Source organism: Eubalaena glacialis, unplaced genomic scaffold (assembly GCF_028564815.1).
Source record: "Eubalaena glacialis isolate mEubGla1 unplaced genomic scaffold, mEubGla1.1.hap2.+ XY scaffold_56, whole genome shotgun sequence".
Lineage (NCBI taxonomy): Eukaryota > Metazoa > Chordata > Mammalia > Artiodactyla > Balaenidae > Eubalaena > Eubalaena glacialis.
In genome coordinates, this window is record NW_026871455.1 from 856,385 (window position 1) to 873,247 (window position 16,863).

The window sequence follows — 16,863 nt, forward strand, 5'->3', positions numbered from 1 at the left end:
AAGTCTTTTGTTTGTTTCTCTGTTAATTTGTTTTTCTACCTAAGAAAACCTAACTTATCAAGTCTGTCTGTCTGAACAGGATCACAGGACAAAAAATTCAGGGCTGGTCCCAAGTACATTTTTAGATGGCAGAGCCTGTTTCTGTGGTTAATTGTAAAAGTTTCATAGACATCATTTCAGATGGCTTTGTGCTCTTCTACAAATACCCCTGCAGGCTAATGTGCTTCTACTTAGTGCACTAATGCATATAAATATTTATGCTTCCATGGCAAGTGTGGCAAGCTGCTTAAAAACCAAACAAACCAAACACCAGGGAACTGAAGGTTATTTTTTGTTTGTTGTTTTGGTTGTTTGTTTTTTTGTTTTTTGTTGTTTTTTTTTATAATGGACTAAAGTTGCCCCTTGCTGTCCAATCTGTAGAAATGCCCAGTGTATATAGTCTGAGCCTTCCCTACTGAAAGCCACAGTAACTAAGATACCAAGGTAAGTTAGACCCACATGTCTTTCTAATTATACTCTATTTACAATGAGTTATGTAGTTATATTTATACTCTGTCTCCAGAATTCCCAACCTCTGGTTGCAGAAAATAAGAAATTTGTAAATTATTTTAAATTGTGGGAGATGTAGAAAACAGTATCAGGCCATCCCTTGCTTTCTGTAGATCCAGATTATCCAGGAATAAAATGCCTTTAGGGACCCGGAGCGGAAATGCTCCTTGGCTCTCTCACGCTTGGTCAGGACCGAAACCCAGGGCGCCCTGAGCTGCTGCTCCCAGCACGGAGGCCCGGCTGCTCAGCACCGCGGGGGCATTGCCTGCTGCCCACTCGACCTCCTTTATTTTATATGGCATTGGACACATGGCAGAAAAAGAGAAATCTCTAAATTGGCAGAAGCCACCAGGTATGCAAAAACGGTGTTTTTTAATGTTGGTTTGGGTTGTTTGTTTTTCCTGTAGCAATCCCTGACAGAACAGGCCCAAACAAGTTTTGAGACTAAAATGTACCTTTTCTTCCACTGAGAGACCCCAGTAGCCAAACTAATAAACTCGTCCGTCTTTTCTATGAGCCTACAAAAATTCTGACTTGTCTTGGGCACGTAACTGAGTTCCAGGCTGTCTTAAGCCCAGCGAGTGCTCAAGAAATGTTCTAGGGACTAGAGTAGAAAACAGTGTGCAGCCAGGGTTTCATTAATTGTGCTTCGTGTGTGTTCTGTTTCTAATCCTTTCATAAAGATCCATTCTCTCCCACAGAATAAACCTACCTGTTGCTTGACTCCGAAATGCATTGGCTAGGCTTTACGACAAGCTAGTTTTATAACACCACATGCACAGTTACTGTCGTTGTTGTTTTTTAATACAAGCAGTGCACATTTTATTTCAAATTTACGTTACTTCAGGGAAGTAATTCCCTTGAGGTCCCGTGGTTAGGACTCGTGCTTTCACTGTCAAGGGCGTTGGGGGAGTAAGACCCCAGCGTATAGCCATGTTGCAGGGCCCAGAAAACCCCAAACCAAAAACCAAACACATTTCCCTTTCATCCCTGTCAAGGTGTGTGATGTTTGTTTATATAATTTCCCCAATCTTTGAAAACTTTTTTTCAAATCTACATTTACACACAAATAGTGTAGATTCATTTTCAGTTCTGTTAAATAAATAATTCGTGTTGCTTTGCAACTTGCTTTTCTCATGTAACAGTAAGACTTTGAATTACCACCATTTCCTTTTTTTTTTCTTTTGGTTTTTCCATTGCTGTATAATAACAGTGCAAAAAGCTTTCCAGAACCACGTAACTCTGTTGTAAGCATATCCAGGTTCATATTTTATTTCTATCCCTCACTTATTATGCTGATCACTATGTAAATAATTGTGTCTAATTTTTCGTGTATAAGTTTTATTTAAAGTGAATAAAGCCCAGTCACCAAGCATTTTTTGTGGTGCCTTTACACAGTCTAGTCTTGTTTCAAATTCCTTACAACTTTCAGGCAAAAATTAGGTTAAACTTTAGGCTGTATCTAGTGCACCTAATTCTGTTATTAGAATTGGTGTTGATGGGCGTTCCCTGGTGGCCTAGGGGTTAGGGTTCCGGGCTTTCACTGTGGTGACTGGGTTCAACCCCTGGTTGGGATCCCACAAGCCATGCAGCGTGGCCAAAAATAAAATTTTTGTGGTGATAACCAGTTTTCAGATGAATTAAATAAAAATATCCAGCACATTAATGATAAGACACAGTATTACAAATGAGTTCATAACATGGGGCTTTGGAAGACGTAGGACCAGTGGCTGCTGCTCTGTGTCTGAGAACAAGGAGCCTCCCCTCTCCCCAGAAAGAGGCATCTTCCAACTGACACCATGAAGGGGTGACAGGGGCTGTGGCTCAGCAGGGATGAGGGGAGAGAACCAAGTCAGCCAGTAAACGTGCCCCTGAAACTGACCCCTTCCCGACTCCGTCCTGTTCCAGACGCTCACACGCAGGGCGACCTCAGCTTAGATGGGCCCTGAACTGACTCTTAAAGCTTCAGACCCTTGTTGCTTCATCTTCCCAAACAATCCCCAAACTGTAAGGGATTGGCTAACTTTAGGGTAATGCCTGTAAATTAGTAAATGTTTTCCCAAAGATTGGAGAGATTTTTTTATTTAGTTTGATTACAAGTCTTTTAGAACTAATTTTATGGCCAATATCCTCTCTTTCCTTTGCTGCCATCCCCAACACAGCTTTTAACTCAGTTCACAAATAATTCACAGGAAACTGAGGTTGACATTGAAAAAGTTACGGTGTGCACATTTGGGGGCTTGTGCGTTTTCATTGTAGGTTTTAAAATACATTGGCTTTGGTCACTGGGTTCCTTAGAGGTTGGGTCCAGGCCTGAAAGCAGGTCCCAGTCCCCATCCCTGGATGCATCATACCTTGAGCTGCGGCCCATGTGGCTCAGCCTCTGTGGCCTGGGGAAAATTCTACTACACAGAACAGTATTTCTAGGAAGGCTTGCTGTTGCTATTATTTTAAACAAAATGTTTCTCTGAGGCCTTGTTTTGGCCCCTCTGGGTTCACACATCACAATGGCCAGTTCAAGTCCTCTGAGAGGGAAGAGGATCCTCACTCCGGAACGTGCTGGTTAATTCATACCCTCCCAGAAATAGCCACTGGTGAAGTTGTTCCAGGCAAAAATGAAAGCAAAATAATTTTTTAGAAAACAAAATCCGGTTCCCAAAATTTCTTTCAGCCTGGTAAAATCCAAGTTTGATTTTCAATATTTATTCTAGAAGCATATTTTTTTTTTTGAATACAAACATATAAGCTGAGAGGGTGGAACACTGCTACATGGAGTTGCTTTCTTTTACTGTTACTCTGTAGAACTGTTTTATTATGTCACTGATTTTGGCCACTCCCCCTGCTCTCCAGACTTTGTGGGCATGGGAACAATCTCTGCTTTGCACCTGTTCACATGAAGCCCTTATCTGAGGAGACACTTTTTTTAATTTTATACAGCAGGTTCTTCTTAGTTATCTATTTTATACATATTAGTGTATATATATGTCAATCCCAATCTCCCAGTTCATTCCACCACCATCCCCCCCATCCCGCTTTCCCCCGCTTGGTGTCCATACATTTGTTCTTACATCTGTGTCTCTATTTCTGCCTTGCAAACCGGTTCATCTGTACCATTTTTCTAGATTCCACATATATGCCTTAATATATGATTTTTTTTCTCTTTCTGACTTACTTGACTCTGTATGACAGTCTCTAGATCCATCCACATCTCTACAAATGACCCAATTACATTCCTTTATATGACTGAGTAATATTCCATTGTATATATGTACCACACCTTCTTTATCCATTCATCTGTCGATGGGCATTTAGGTTGCTTCCATGACCTGGCTATTGTCAATAGTGCTGCAATGAACATTGGGGGGCATGCTGAGGAGACATCTTTTGAAAACACCTCCTCTATAGCATGGAGAAAATTCAGAAGTTATATTTTCAAGAGTGCAGTAACTGAGCATAGAAATTATATTTTCATCATATGTTACTGACCCCTGATCCTTGAAACGTGGCAGAACTGAATAGCTTCATGGAGGTCATCTCCTCTTATTTCAAGAGCCTGTTTAGAAGGTGTCTGACTCTGTATCATTAAACCCCAGTGTGGTCTTTCTAAGAATCCTCCGGCTCCCTCACTGAGAAAGTCTTAGTGCAACTCACTCATATAAATGAGTTAATCTTCATCGTGAAAACCTTGAGCCTTGCGGGGCCCAGTGCGGGGGGCGTCATTGAGAACAGTAGCTGGAGCTGTCCCATCACTGTGAGCTTCCAGCACCTGGACGGCCACCCAGGCTGGGCACAGTGGTTTCTCCTCCTGGCCCACGAGGGTGTCCTTGCTGGATCCCAAATCTCTCCCACTCCCCCATCACAAGTTAGTTTCTCTGAAGGCAGATGTTGGGATGGATCTGGACAAGCAGGACTGTGTATTAAGTGTCAGCCTTTGTGGCAGGGCCGGGAGGAAGCAGGATCATGCAGATGGCAAAGTTGAGCTGTGATGCAGCCCTGGCGAAGCCTTGCCCAGACCCCGGGCGGGGGGGCTTCTGAAGCATGTGTGACCCTCACAGTTGCTCCAGGACCCGCACTGCACTTGGCCAGCCTGAGTGCAGTGGAGAACCAGCAGGTGAGAACGCACATATGGCAGGCGCTGGGGCTCCTCCAGCCACCACGATCCACCCGAACCTCCAGTCTGAGTGACACAGGCTTTAATTTGTACACCTCCCAACTCTCAGGGTTCTGCTCATGTGTGATGCTAAAGAAGTGGCCAGTGAACAGCTGATCACCCTACCCTGAGTTTACCGACACCAGCTGCCCGTCTGGGGGGCTGAGAGACCAGCCCGGGGAGGACGTGGCAGAGCTGCCACCACAGCCGCCTCCATAACATCTGAACTGCCTGGTCCCACCCCTCACGCTGGGCCGGCTTCCTCACCTCACCTCTTACTCTCACCTTTGCGCTTAACAAAATGAGGTCTCTATTTGAATTTCTTCTGGCGTTTCTCATTGGTCTGGAAGGTTATACAGTAACATTTCTAAAGCACTTGGACAGCTTTGACCAAATTATATTATTTTGCATGTTTGTCTACATTTAGTCCTTGTTCAGTCTGCCATCTTGAAACCAAATAGCAACTACTAAATTTCCCGGTGACCAATGTTTGAAAATCTGAGTGAAAATTAGTGACTTCTCATTGTAAAAATATAGAAGATTGAATGTATGGGAATATGCGCACTCAACTTATGTACATATTTAGTCCTGCTAATTGATTGTTTTGTGGGCTATGACTTAAACCAACTCACTGCCTGTGCTTAAGTGACAAACGATTAACAACCTGCAGTCAGTGCCAGCACCCACACTCGGGGAAAGTCAGAAGTGCCCTTAGCTGTCCTGCACATCCGACCATCTGGAGGGGAGGAAACTGAGAGCAGGGAAAGAGAAGAAATACCGGGAGGACGCTTCCTCACCCCCCACTCCAGACTGGACGCACAGGGTTGAAAAGCAGGTTGGCATGCACTCCCCTCACTAAGACTGTGCGGCTCATGCTGGTCTTGAGAACACACTTCATGCTTCACTTGAGGGATTCAGTTGTAGTGCCTTCACTGTGATTGCAGATTGGGTGTTCTCTGTCCGCCTCCCCCTCACATTTCACTTTGCCCTCAAGTCTTCATTTTTTCAGGCAAACAATGTGGCTCAGTGGGCAGAGCTGAGCACTCAGTAGGCAAAGGCTTGACTCCCAGGTGTAATATATATTCATATTATTATATTACTCATTTATATTTATTAACTTACTTTATTAGAACTATATTAACATAACATATACATAATATATAATATAGCAATATTAATATATTAATATTTATATTCCAATAATGTATGTTAATATTGATAATGTATAGGCTAATTTAGTTAGTGACATCACTGGCAAGAAGACTAATGAAGACTAAAGAAATCAGAAGAGCCCAGAACTTTGAAGATCTTTGAGGGAACTCCATGCCCATGATGTAAATAGAGAGAAGTATATGGAAGGTGTTGGCTGGGGCTGCCTGCACTGCTCCTTTTGACCTCTGTTACTGGGTCAAGAGTGAATCAGGGCACCCCAAGTGTGTGGGCAAAGCAGGAGCCCAGAGGCCAGGGCCCAGCCACCCTGGCCAAGTCCCTTCCTTCTTTCACCACATCGCAGTGCCCCAGTCCAACCGCGCCTCACCTCCTCATTTACACTCCTGTGATCAAATGTTATCACTTCTCCTACAGAACGAAGTGTACATGGTGCAGGAGAAATGGCACCTACCAAATGGTGACACACATCTTAAAGCTGGAGAGAGGGAGAGGGAGAAAGAGAGAAAGAGAGAGAGAGAGTGAGAGAGAGAGAGAGAGAAACACCAGTTTTATACTATAATATAAAATATAGGAAAATACAAATTGATGTTAAAACTGTTTATAACAACTTAGCTTTTTTTTAAATAAATTTATTTACTTATTTATTATTTATTGTGTCTTTGTTGCTGCATGTGGGCTTTCTCTAGTCGTGGTAAGCGGGGGCTACTCTTCGTTGCGGTGCGCGGGCTTCTCATTGTGGTGTCTTCTCTTGTTGTGGAGCGTGGGCTCCTCATTGCGGTGGCTTCTCTTGTTGCGGAGCACGGGCTCTAGGCACGCGAGCTTCAGTAGTTGCAGCATGTGGGCTCAGTAGTTGTGGCTCGTGGGCTCTAGAGCGCAGGCTCAGTAGTTGTGGTGCACGGGTTTAGTTGCTCCGTGGCATGTGGGATCTTCCTGGACCAGGGATCAAACCCGTGTCCCCTGCACTGGCAGGCAGATTCTTAACCACTGCGCCAGCAGGGAAGTCCCAACAACTTAGCTTTTATTTTCACCAATGCCTGCACTATACAATTTAGTAGTCATCTAAGTAATCTGGTTCTAAAATCATAACGTAGGCTTTTAATTTTGAAATAATACAGTTTTCTACATTACCAAAAATGTACCTTTGAAGACAATGTTCAAATCCTGCAGTGTCTTCTTAGCCAAAGCAGACCTTTTTAGCATCTTCAGAGACCCTGTCAGAATGTGCCCCGGAGGTTAGGGGGAGTTTCCTGGATCACAGTCAGCCTTTCCTCTGTTGCCAATCAGCGCGGGTGTTTATTGTAACTGCTGGTTCTGAGAGAGCTCTGTGAGTGGCTCTGGCACCTACAGACGCAGGAGCACTTTGTCACCATCAACATCTTTGGCAGGTGCAGCCGCAGCTTGTAAGCAGCCTTACATCCCGGCCAGAAAGCAGGCCAAGCCGCCCCGCTGTCCCTCTTCCCCCGCTGATTCCCCTCACCGGGATCAGAGTGCACTGGAGTCCCTTGTCCCCTCCTACCCTTCCCCACTCACAGGCACGGCCAGTCTCCTGGTTCTGGTTCTGGTTTGGGGAGGAAGGAGGTCCAGGCCCAGCCTGGGGGAGGCCCGCAGGGGGGACCCCATCTGCTCACACAGCCTGTGGACACGCCATGGAGGTTCGGGTGCATCGTGGTGGCTGGAGGAGCCTCAGCGCCTGCCATGTGCAGGTTCTCACGTGCTGAACAAAGACTCAGAATCCCTCCGGGCGCGGGGGTGGTCGAGGGGAAGGTGAGACTCGGATGGGCCAAGAGTGGAGGAGAGGGATTTCTAAGTTCCACAACGCAGACTAAACCCTTTCTGAGCTGGAAACATTGATGGCTCAGCACCGGCCCCACCAAGTGGAGGGATTGGTGGATGTCCTGAGCCGGGGTTTCTCAGGGAAATGCGAGGACATGGTGGGAGGAGGGGAGATGCCAGTGAGAGCCTGGGACCTGATGTCCACCCATCTGACCTCAGCGCGGGAGGTGCGGGTTATAATTGATTTTCCCCAAGTCAGAGCAGCTGCTTTCCCTGGGCCTGATGTTGACTCTTTATTATAATAGTGAGATACATGCAGAACAAGAGACCAAGACCTGCAGCAGAGTGTCCTCTAACCCCTTCATTCTCGATCTAGCATAGTGCTCGCTTATACCCAGCTGTGTGTCCCCACTACATACTCACTTCTCTCTCACCCAGAGCACATTTGTGGAGGCCCCACTGAGTTCCAGGCCTGTTCCAGACACTGAGGTGCAGCAGTGGGTGATGAAAAAGGAGGGAGTGCCCATTCTCATGCAGGCGACACACTTGTGGGGGAGACACAAAAAAATAAAATGGACACAACGTCCAATGGTGATATGTATCTTGGAGAAAAATAGTCAGGAAGGAAAGTTGAGCAAATTTCTGAGTGTGTTTAGTGAGCAAGCAATGGAGAGGGCAGAGTGTTCCAGGCTGAGAGAACAGCAAGTGCAAAGGCCCTGAGGTCACAGTGGGCTGCATGTTGAGTATCTTAGTTACTAGTGTGGATTCTTAGATTTCTCTTGAGTCTGCATTTTGCTTTTATTTGTATTCTTCGTTCCACTTTCTTAGCTTATTGACATAAAAACCTCACCACCAATCTGTTGAATTCAGCATATTCTATTCCAGTGATTCAAAGTGAAAACTTTGGTGACTTTGGGTCAACTCAGTGCATATTTATTGAGTGACTTCCCTGGGCCCAGCACTCTGTGAGGAGCTAGGAGGCTGTGGAATGATCTTGAGGGGTCTCCACCTTGATGACCCCAGTTCATGAACTTCCTCTGTGTCCTCAGTCTCCTTCCACTCCACCTCCTCCCATCTCATCTGGGTCATGAGTTCTGATCTTGACACTCTCTCACACTTTCATCTTCTATGTCCAGCTCCTTCCAGAAGTCTCTGCCCAAAGGTCCGCCAAGCTTCTCAAAGTCAGTGCAGCCCAAACTGAGTTGCATTTTTTTTTTTGGAAGTCCCTGTGGTAAGGAAAGCCACTAATGTGCCCCCCAGGCTCCAGGAATGGCTTTTGCCTCACCCCACCCCACCCCAGCCTCCCGCACCATGATCCCACTGCTGCAGGTCTCCCCACCATCCTCTCTTTCTTTTCAATCCTGGGATGCACACCAAACTTTCCCTCCTCGTAAAGGCCCCTCATGTGGCAGACAAATACACATGGGTCACCACATGTGGTCATTGCTGGTAAAGAGCAACCGGATCCCAGAGCAGAGGACAGACAAGTGTCCCTGAGCAGGTAGAACACAGGCCACTGTGGCAGCAAAGCCCATAAAGGGAGTGAGGCAGGCATCAGGCGGCAGCCTCTCCCCACTGTTCTCCCAGTGCACCCTGTGTTCTCAAGCCACCATCTTGGTGGGCTGCCGTCCTTGTGTAGTGCTAGGGGGATGCCCATTTATTCCTTCATTCCTTATTCATTCATCTTGTGTGTTTCCTGCTCAGTGCCACTTTGGCTAGAGGAGAACTCATCCTTGGAGACCCAGCTCAGATGTTGCCTCATCCATGAAGACATGCTGATGGCCACACATTCTTGCTGCCTTTGGCCCCACGTGGAACACCCTAGGGCTGTGATCATGATTTGATTACCTCTCCAGCCTGTGAACTCTGTGAGGACACTGGACCAGACTCAGAGAGGAGCTCGTAAATGTGTGATGATAGCTAAATGACTGAATAGTGAAAGGATTAAACACAGGCCATGTGTAAGTCAAGTTCACCGAAGGTCAGTTTCCTCCTCCTCCTCCTCCCTCATTCCAGGACCAAGAGCCCAAGGGGCGTTATCTCACCCTCACCTCATCTGCCACTTCAGTAGTCTGGAAGACTGTTGTCTTTCATTTCATTTTGTTTACACTTTGAAGACATTTCATGGCTGTACCTCTCAGTATTGAGAACCTTAAAGGCAGGAGCCCTTCTGTGGTGCCTGAGCGAGGAGAAGACATTATGGGAGCACAGGGTGTTGAGGAGGACGTGACCCGGTGTCTGGGCCCGTGGGCAGTGGGAAGTGGGGCAGCAGAAACAGAGGAAGTTTTCACCCCTCCCCCACCAGGACACATCCCTCCTTCTTTGCCCTTAACCAACCTGATTATGATTACCTGGGGTTCAATGTTTCTCCTTGATAGATTTACCAGTCACCAGACCTCAGTTCTAAGCCTTCTTCATGGCCTACATCAAGTCAATACTGCCTTTGTAGCCTCTGTTCCTAACTCTAGGTAAATCTGACAGTTATGTCGGCTGAGGTGGTGCCTGGCTGAGTTCCTGGCATCTCACTGTGAGATGCTCAGCTCTTGCTGTCCCCTGTCACTGCTGTCCCTGAAACCCCAGCTTGCAACATGGTGGTGGAATGTCTTGATAGAGGAATGTAAGAGTGAGTAGGAGAAGGGCAGGTGGTGTCAGGGCGGCATTGAAATATAGGGGGCAGGACTTTGCTCTTGGCTGGTCCTGACCTTTTGCAACTGGCCACACCCCCTGAGTGTGCACAGTCTCCTGGGAACTCCAAAGCCCCAGCCTGAGGGTGTGGTCCACAGAGAAGGGTGTGACAGAAGCAGCCCACCCACAGGAGCCTGGGGAGCCCAGGGCTCAGAGCACACTGGGGAGTGGAGCCTGGCTGGCAGTGTGCCCCCCTGGATGCCATCATTGACGGCCACACCACTCTGAGGATACATGGGTTGTACTTGATTGGGAGACTGTGGGTTCCGGGAGATCAGGCTTTTGCCACCTCTCTCTCCTTCCATCTCTCTCTCTATTTGTCACCCCTGCCCCCACCCCCTGCTCTCTTCTTTGGCCGCCAGCACGAGGCACCCATTGGTGGAGTCCTGGTCGGTGTGGGTGGTTTGTGGTGTTGTGAGAAAAGACAACAGGACTGTGCTCATGTCGCTGTGCTTGGTGGCAGCTGTAGGACGTTGGTGCAAGTTGAGGATCTGCAGGAAAACATGACGTAATACCATGGACCTGTGTGCATAAAATGGTTATGATGGAATGTGTATATTCTGTATCTTTCACATTTAAAAAAATGATAGAAAGTATCTGTGTACGTGTGTATATCTTAATGATCTAGAATGGCAAATTCTTATTTGTTTATTTATTTGTTTGTTTGTTTGTTTATTTATTTATTTTTGGCTGCTTTGGGTCTTCGTTGCTGTGTGCAGGCTTTCTCTAGTAGTGGCGAGCAGGGGTTACTCTTCATTGTGGTGCACGGGCTTCTCATTGCGGTGGCTTCTCTTGCTGCAGAGCATGGGCTCTAGGCTTGTGGGCTTCAGTAGTTGTGGCTCGCTGGTTCTAGAGTGCCGGCTAAGTAATTGTGGTGCATGGGCTTAGGTGCTCAGCACCATGTGGGATCTTCCCGGACCAGGGCTCGAACATGTGTCCCCTGCATTGGCAGGCGATTCTTAACAACTGCTTCACCAGGGAAGCCCTACAATGGCAAATTCTTAAGTGAAACCGAGGAATCAACCACAGGCTTAAACATGGATGAGCCTCAACAACATGACACTAAGTGTGAGAAGCCAGACAGAGATGTCCAGAATTGTGCAATTCCAATTACTTGAAATATACACAACAGGCAAATCCATAGACAAAAAGCACACAGGGGGTTGCTGAGGGCTAGTGGGGAGGAGGGGGAAGGGGAAGTGGTTGTAAAATGAGGTCTGGATTTCTTTCTGAGGTGATGGAATGTTCTCGATTAGTACTGATGACGGTTGTACAACTTTCTATGTCGACTCTAAATCACTGAATTGTACACTTATGAAAGGATGAATTTTATAATATGTGTATCTATCTCACTTTAAAAATCGTTATGAGTAAATGTAATTTTTATAAAAGAACATCAAAAACACATATAATCCTGAGTTGTTTGTTTATTGGTTGGTTCTCATTCTCACTCTACTAAGCTCTGTAGACATGAGGAAAGACTCCCAAGTGAGACAAGCACTATTTGTTCAGAGCTGGCGCTACAGATTGAGGGACACAGACACTGCCTCTCACGTTACACTGACTCATGCACACGCAGAAGTGCTTTCTGGTGGCAAAAAAGAAGGTTGTGATGTGAGGAAGCTGGAGGCGGAGGACAGGAAGAAGGGCAGCCCACATGACTGCCTCGGGCAACGTATTTGGCTTTCCTACATTCGGTTCTGAATGCAAAGGATGAAAAATGAGGAAGTTGTCAGTCACTGAGCAAGCACTGACCCTTGGGATCTGTTGCTGCACAGATTTGGGTCTGGCTTTCCAGGTTGCTTGCTGCAGGGGGTGGGACAGGACCTCGTGATTAGAGGGAGGAGTTCCCTGACTCCCAGTCGTATATAGAAAATTCTGTATTCTGGAAACCCTCTTTCAACATCTTCAAATATTCTGTGGATAAAGAAACTTTAGTCAGTGTTTTTAAAATTAACTGCAAACAATGGTAATACTTACACTAGTGTTGAGTAACAAAAACAATGGTAATTTTCATTACCAAAATCTCAGGATTTCTTATTTCATTAATGCCTACATTGTGGTGAGTCTACTGTGAGTCTTAAAGTGAAAGAAAAACAAAAAATCATTAACCCAATGCATATTTTTCGCTTCCCCAATATCGCTGCCAAGCCATCTGGTCGACCTTGCTGCAGGAGCCACCAGGTGAAGCTCCACTGGTGCGAAGCTCAGCGGGACGAATCCGGGGCGTGCAAGGGCGCAGGCGTACAGCCGCCGCCCTAACTCCTGGGGTCAATCCAGACCGCCATCCGTCGCGTTGCTCGGTCCGGTGTGTCCGCCCGCGGGTCCAGAGACCGTTCCCAGGATCCAGAGAGAGCTTATTCCCTGGGGGAGCCTCAGACAACCTCTCCCAACCAGGATTGCGCCCGGGCTCGGGGCTCCTCCCGACCACCAGCGGACGGCCCAGGCCGCGCCCCGTTTACCAAACGTTTGCTAGGGGTTCTGACCACTGAGACCCAGGTGGGACGGCCGCCGCGCCTGGAGCGTCCTCCTCACTTGCCCGCGAAACTCCGTGTCGTTTCCCGCGGTGAGGGGACCTGCGTGTGCTGTCGACACACAAGTGCTGCGCCGAGGCGAACAGGAGACTGGACGACGGGCGCTGCCAGTGTAGACGCAGCTTGACCTGCAGGGGAATTCCATCTACGGAACCCAGTGACCGCTTCGCGTGGAACCTGGAGAAACGAAAGTGGCCGCCGGGGAGCAGCCCCACTGCCGCGACGGCAGCTGGACGGACCCGGGCCCCCAAGGCGGCGAGGACGCACTGCAGGACGGCCTGTGGGTCGGGGCGTCATGGTCCCGTGGGAAGGAGGAAGGGGAGGGGCGCCATCGCCCTCCCAGTGCCTCCTCGTTTCGTCATCCGGCCCGGGCCCCACTCCGGCGAGAGACGTAAAAAATTGGTGAATAAGTTCGGCATCCAGCGGGGAGGCCGGGGAAAGTCAGGCGCCGTCCGAGTACATCCGTGTCGTTCCCCACCTCCCGATGACTCGGAAAAATTGAGAAAGTACGACCACCAGGACGTGGAGGACGACGTCGGGCACGGACACCGTGTCCTATAACCACGCTCAGTATTGCGGGCGGAGGGGCACCAGGGCATGCTGGTAGACCGCCAGGACCATCCCAACCACAGCCCCTAAGCGCAAGGCCGGCCTCACACCACATGAATCTGCTCGGCCAATCTCCAGCTACAGCAGGAAGCGCCCAAGCCTCAGTGCCACCGGGACAGTCGCCGCCAGCATCCCGCCTCCCGGAACTCTGCCTCGCGCCTGGCGGCCGAGTCTCAGCCCTCGCCAAAGTCGCCGAAGCTCCGGAGGGAAGGGACGATCTCAAAGCGGTCACTGTGTAGCGCCCGGCAACCGCTAGAACGTACCTGGGACGACCCCCGATCGCTGGCCGGCGAGGGTGCAGCGCGGGCCGCCCAAGCACCCGAGCTCGTCCCGGGGCGTCCGCCTCGGAGCTAGCTCCCGGCTCGGTACGACGCGGCGCGACCCCGGCAGCAGAGAGGAAGGGGGACGGAGCTGGGAAGATGTCGCCGCGAGGCTGCAGCGAAGGATCCCCGAGCACACGGGCGGGGCCCTGATCCTGTGGCGGACTTAGGGGTTTTGCGGGGACTCGGGTTGTGCGGAGTGAAAAACTGAAACCATGAGAGTACTCGGTAAAAACATGTATGAATAATTTTTATTGGTGATTTCATAGTGGAGTCCTTGTGAAGCATTTCTTTAAAAAGTCCAGAAGCCATCAAAGAAATGAATGGTAAACTTGACCACAAATTGATCTTTACATATTCCACAAGCAAAGTCAAATAACAAACGACTGTGTGGGGAACATTTGTGCAAATTACATGTGTAATAAGAATATTGATATCAGCATTACTTAATATAAAAACAGAGTATTTCAAAAACATAGCCATTAAGTGGAATTAGGTAAATAAATTCTAGTTAGTGCATCCCCACAATTCATTATTATCAGTTTGTATTTGAGTTACTGATTTTTTTTTAAATGAAGTAGATCTATAGGTACTGACTTAGATGTTGATAATGAACTATTCAATGAAAATAGCCATTTGTAGAAATTCCAGGGATGTTAAAAAAAAAAAAAAAAAAGCCAGCACCAACAACAGGATATGCATTTATCTTTTAAAGAATGTGAGTTGGAAAGGCTAAGGAATTAGAATAGCTAAAGCAATTCTGAAAAACAAGAATCAACTCTTCCCTATAGCCTGGTGTCTGGAGCCAGAAAGATGAGTGTTTTCAGAAACAAAGATAGACTGCACCTCCTGCTTTTCTACCCCATCCTACTACAGCTTCCAGGCAGGAGCTGGCATCCCAGCCCCTAAATGTCTCTGCTCCACCCAGGCCCAGATGCAAGTGGGGACCTTGTGTAAACTTGACTCTGCAGACCTGGGCTCCTCAGCCTGTTCCCTCATCCTGGGAGCCCCTAGATATTCACTCAGGTGCCCCAATCATCCCCAATAGGGGCTGCTGGCTCGATTCTGCACGGTTTCAGCCCTTCACTCCATGAGCCTTGAGTTGCTTTCCCAAGGGAAAGAATTCCCCTTGCACAGCAGATGCGAACCAAGGGGACAACTGAACTTTTGCACCTGGACTCATCATACACACTTTGTCCTCACATCTGGTGATGAACACCTGATGAGAGTGGAGATGATACAGGCAGCACCTCCTGACCCCAAGTTTAGTATAAAACTTGTCCAGTCATGCAAAGGGGTGGACATTGCCTCAAGGCTCTCTGACTTTTTAATGACAATATTCCTGAACTAATAATAAATAACATATAATAATATATAGCTTTTATTTATTGGGTTTTGTTATGTGAGAAGCACTTACCTATTAGATCATGTAATCACTCAACTCTCTCAAGAGGTTATGAAACTTATTCACACCTGAAAATTGTGAAGTTCAAAATGGGAAATAATTTGCCCACAATCAAAGCTGATTAGTGGCAGAACATGGATATTTCTTGCCTTGTATTGTCTGTAGATTTAATAAAAATTGGTGGAACAGAGGGTTTATTTATTAATTCCCAAGTACAAATATTATAATTGCTAATCCGGAACTCAGAACTTACATTCTGTCATAGAATGTGCTGGTTATTTCAAACCACTTATGTGATATTCCTTAATTATGAAAGCTATTGTGTATTCAGAGTGTGCACATCTCTGTGATGCATTTGAAAGACATATGCCAAGTCAGACCAGAGAAATATTGGACTTGACCTCAAGAAGGGTTTGAGCTTTTGATACACACAGCTGCCTTTTCCCACTGCAGTCACCCTCAACCATCACCTCTGGATATTCTTGGGGATGGAGAAGCCTGAACCAGAAAGTCCAGCATGTTTTTAGGAATCAGCCACCTTCAAGTTGTGGCTATAAACTTCATCGAAAGAGGGAGGCCCTGTCAGAACCAACTCAGAGGAACCTGCACAGGGATGTGATGCTGGAGAACAACAGTCATCTGTTCTCTGCGGGTGACACTGTCGGCATTTATTTATTTAATAAAAAATCATCCAGAGCAGCTTCCCCAGAGTTCACTCCCCTCCCCACCCTGACACATATACACTCATACAGCACTTACTAAAACCTGGACGAAATGATCTTGTTCATTTGTTTACTTCATCTTTGTCATGTCAAAAGAGAGTAGACTTTCAGAGAACTGTAGTATGTCTTTCTTGCGGCTCCATATCTAACACTCAGACCAGTGCTGGGCACTCACTGCATGGAGGCCTTAAATGGATAAATAAATGCATTAAATATTTTCCAAAAACCATTCTGCTGTGCAAACTCTGGTGGAGTTTAACCCTACAAAGTTACACAGAACAGATATTGTCCCTTTAAAATACAAGTCATAGGGTTGACATTGAGTTATACTATTGGATTTTTTAAAAATAAAGTTTAATCCACTATAGAACAATTGATTCATACTGGTCAGAGGAAAGGGGGTGAAAAAAAAGGATTCTGCAGTCTGTCAAAGTCCTGGGACCTAAGCATCAACAGACAGTTCCTTAACATCTGAAGCAAAGGTCAGCGTCCTTCTGCTCTGGGGAAGGGCCGGTGGTGCTGCCCATGCTCAGGACGCCCTTCCCCGTGCTGCTCTTTACGTTCACCTCGCTCCTCCTCCTGACGTGAACCTGAAGACCACACGCAGATCCCAAAGCAGGACTCCAACTCCATATACATTTTCCCACAAATGTTTTTTGCCTCTACAAGTAGATGTGATTTCCCAGCTGTAGCAGGAGAAGAGGTGTGGAGGAAGAAAGAGGATTCCCAGAGTCCCAGCTCTAGGTGGGCTCCAGGCTCCTGGGATTCTATGTGGAGAGGAGTCTGATCAGTGAGAGAACAGGACCTGTAATGTCAACTGCAGATTTCCTTGAGGAAGAAGTCTTCTGACATCTTGTAAGGCCAATGCAGAAATATCGCTCCGATAGTGTCCTAATTCTTTGAGCATATTAATCTCTATTCATCTAACTTTATGTACATTCCTTGG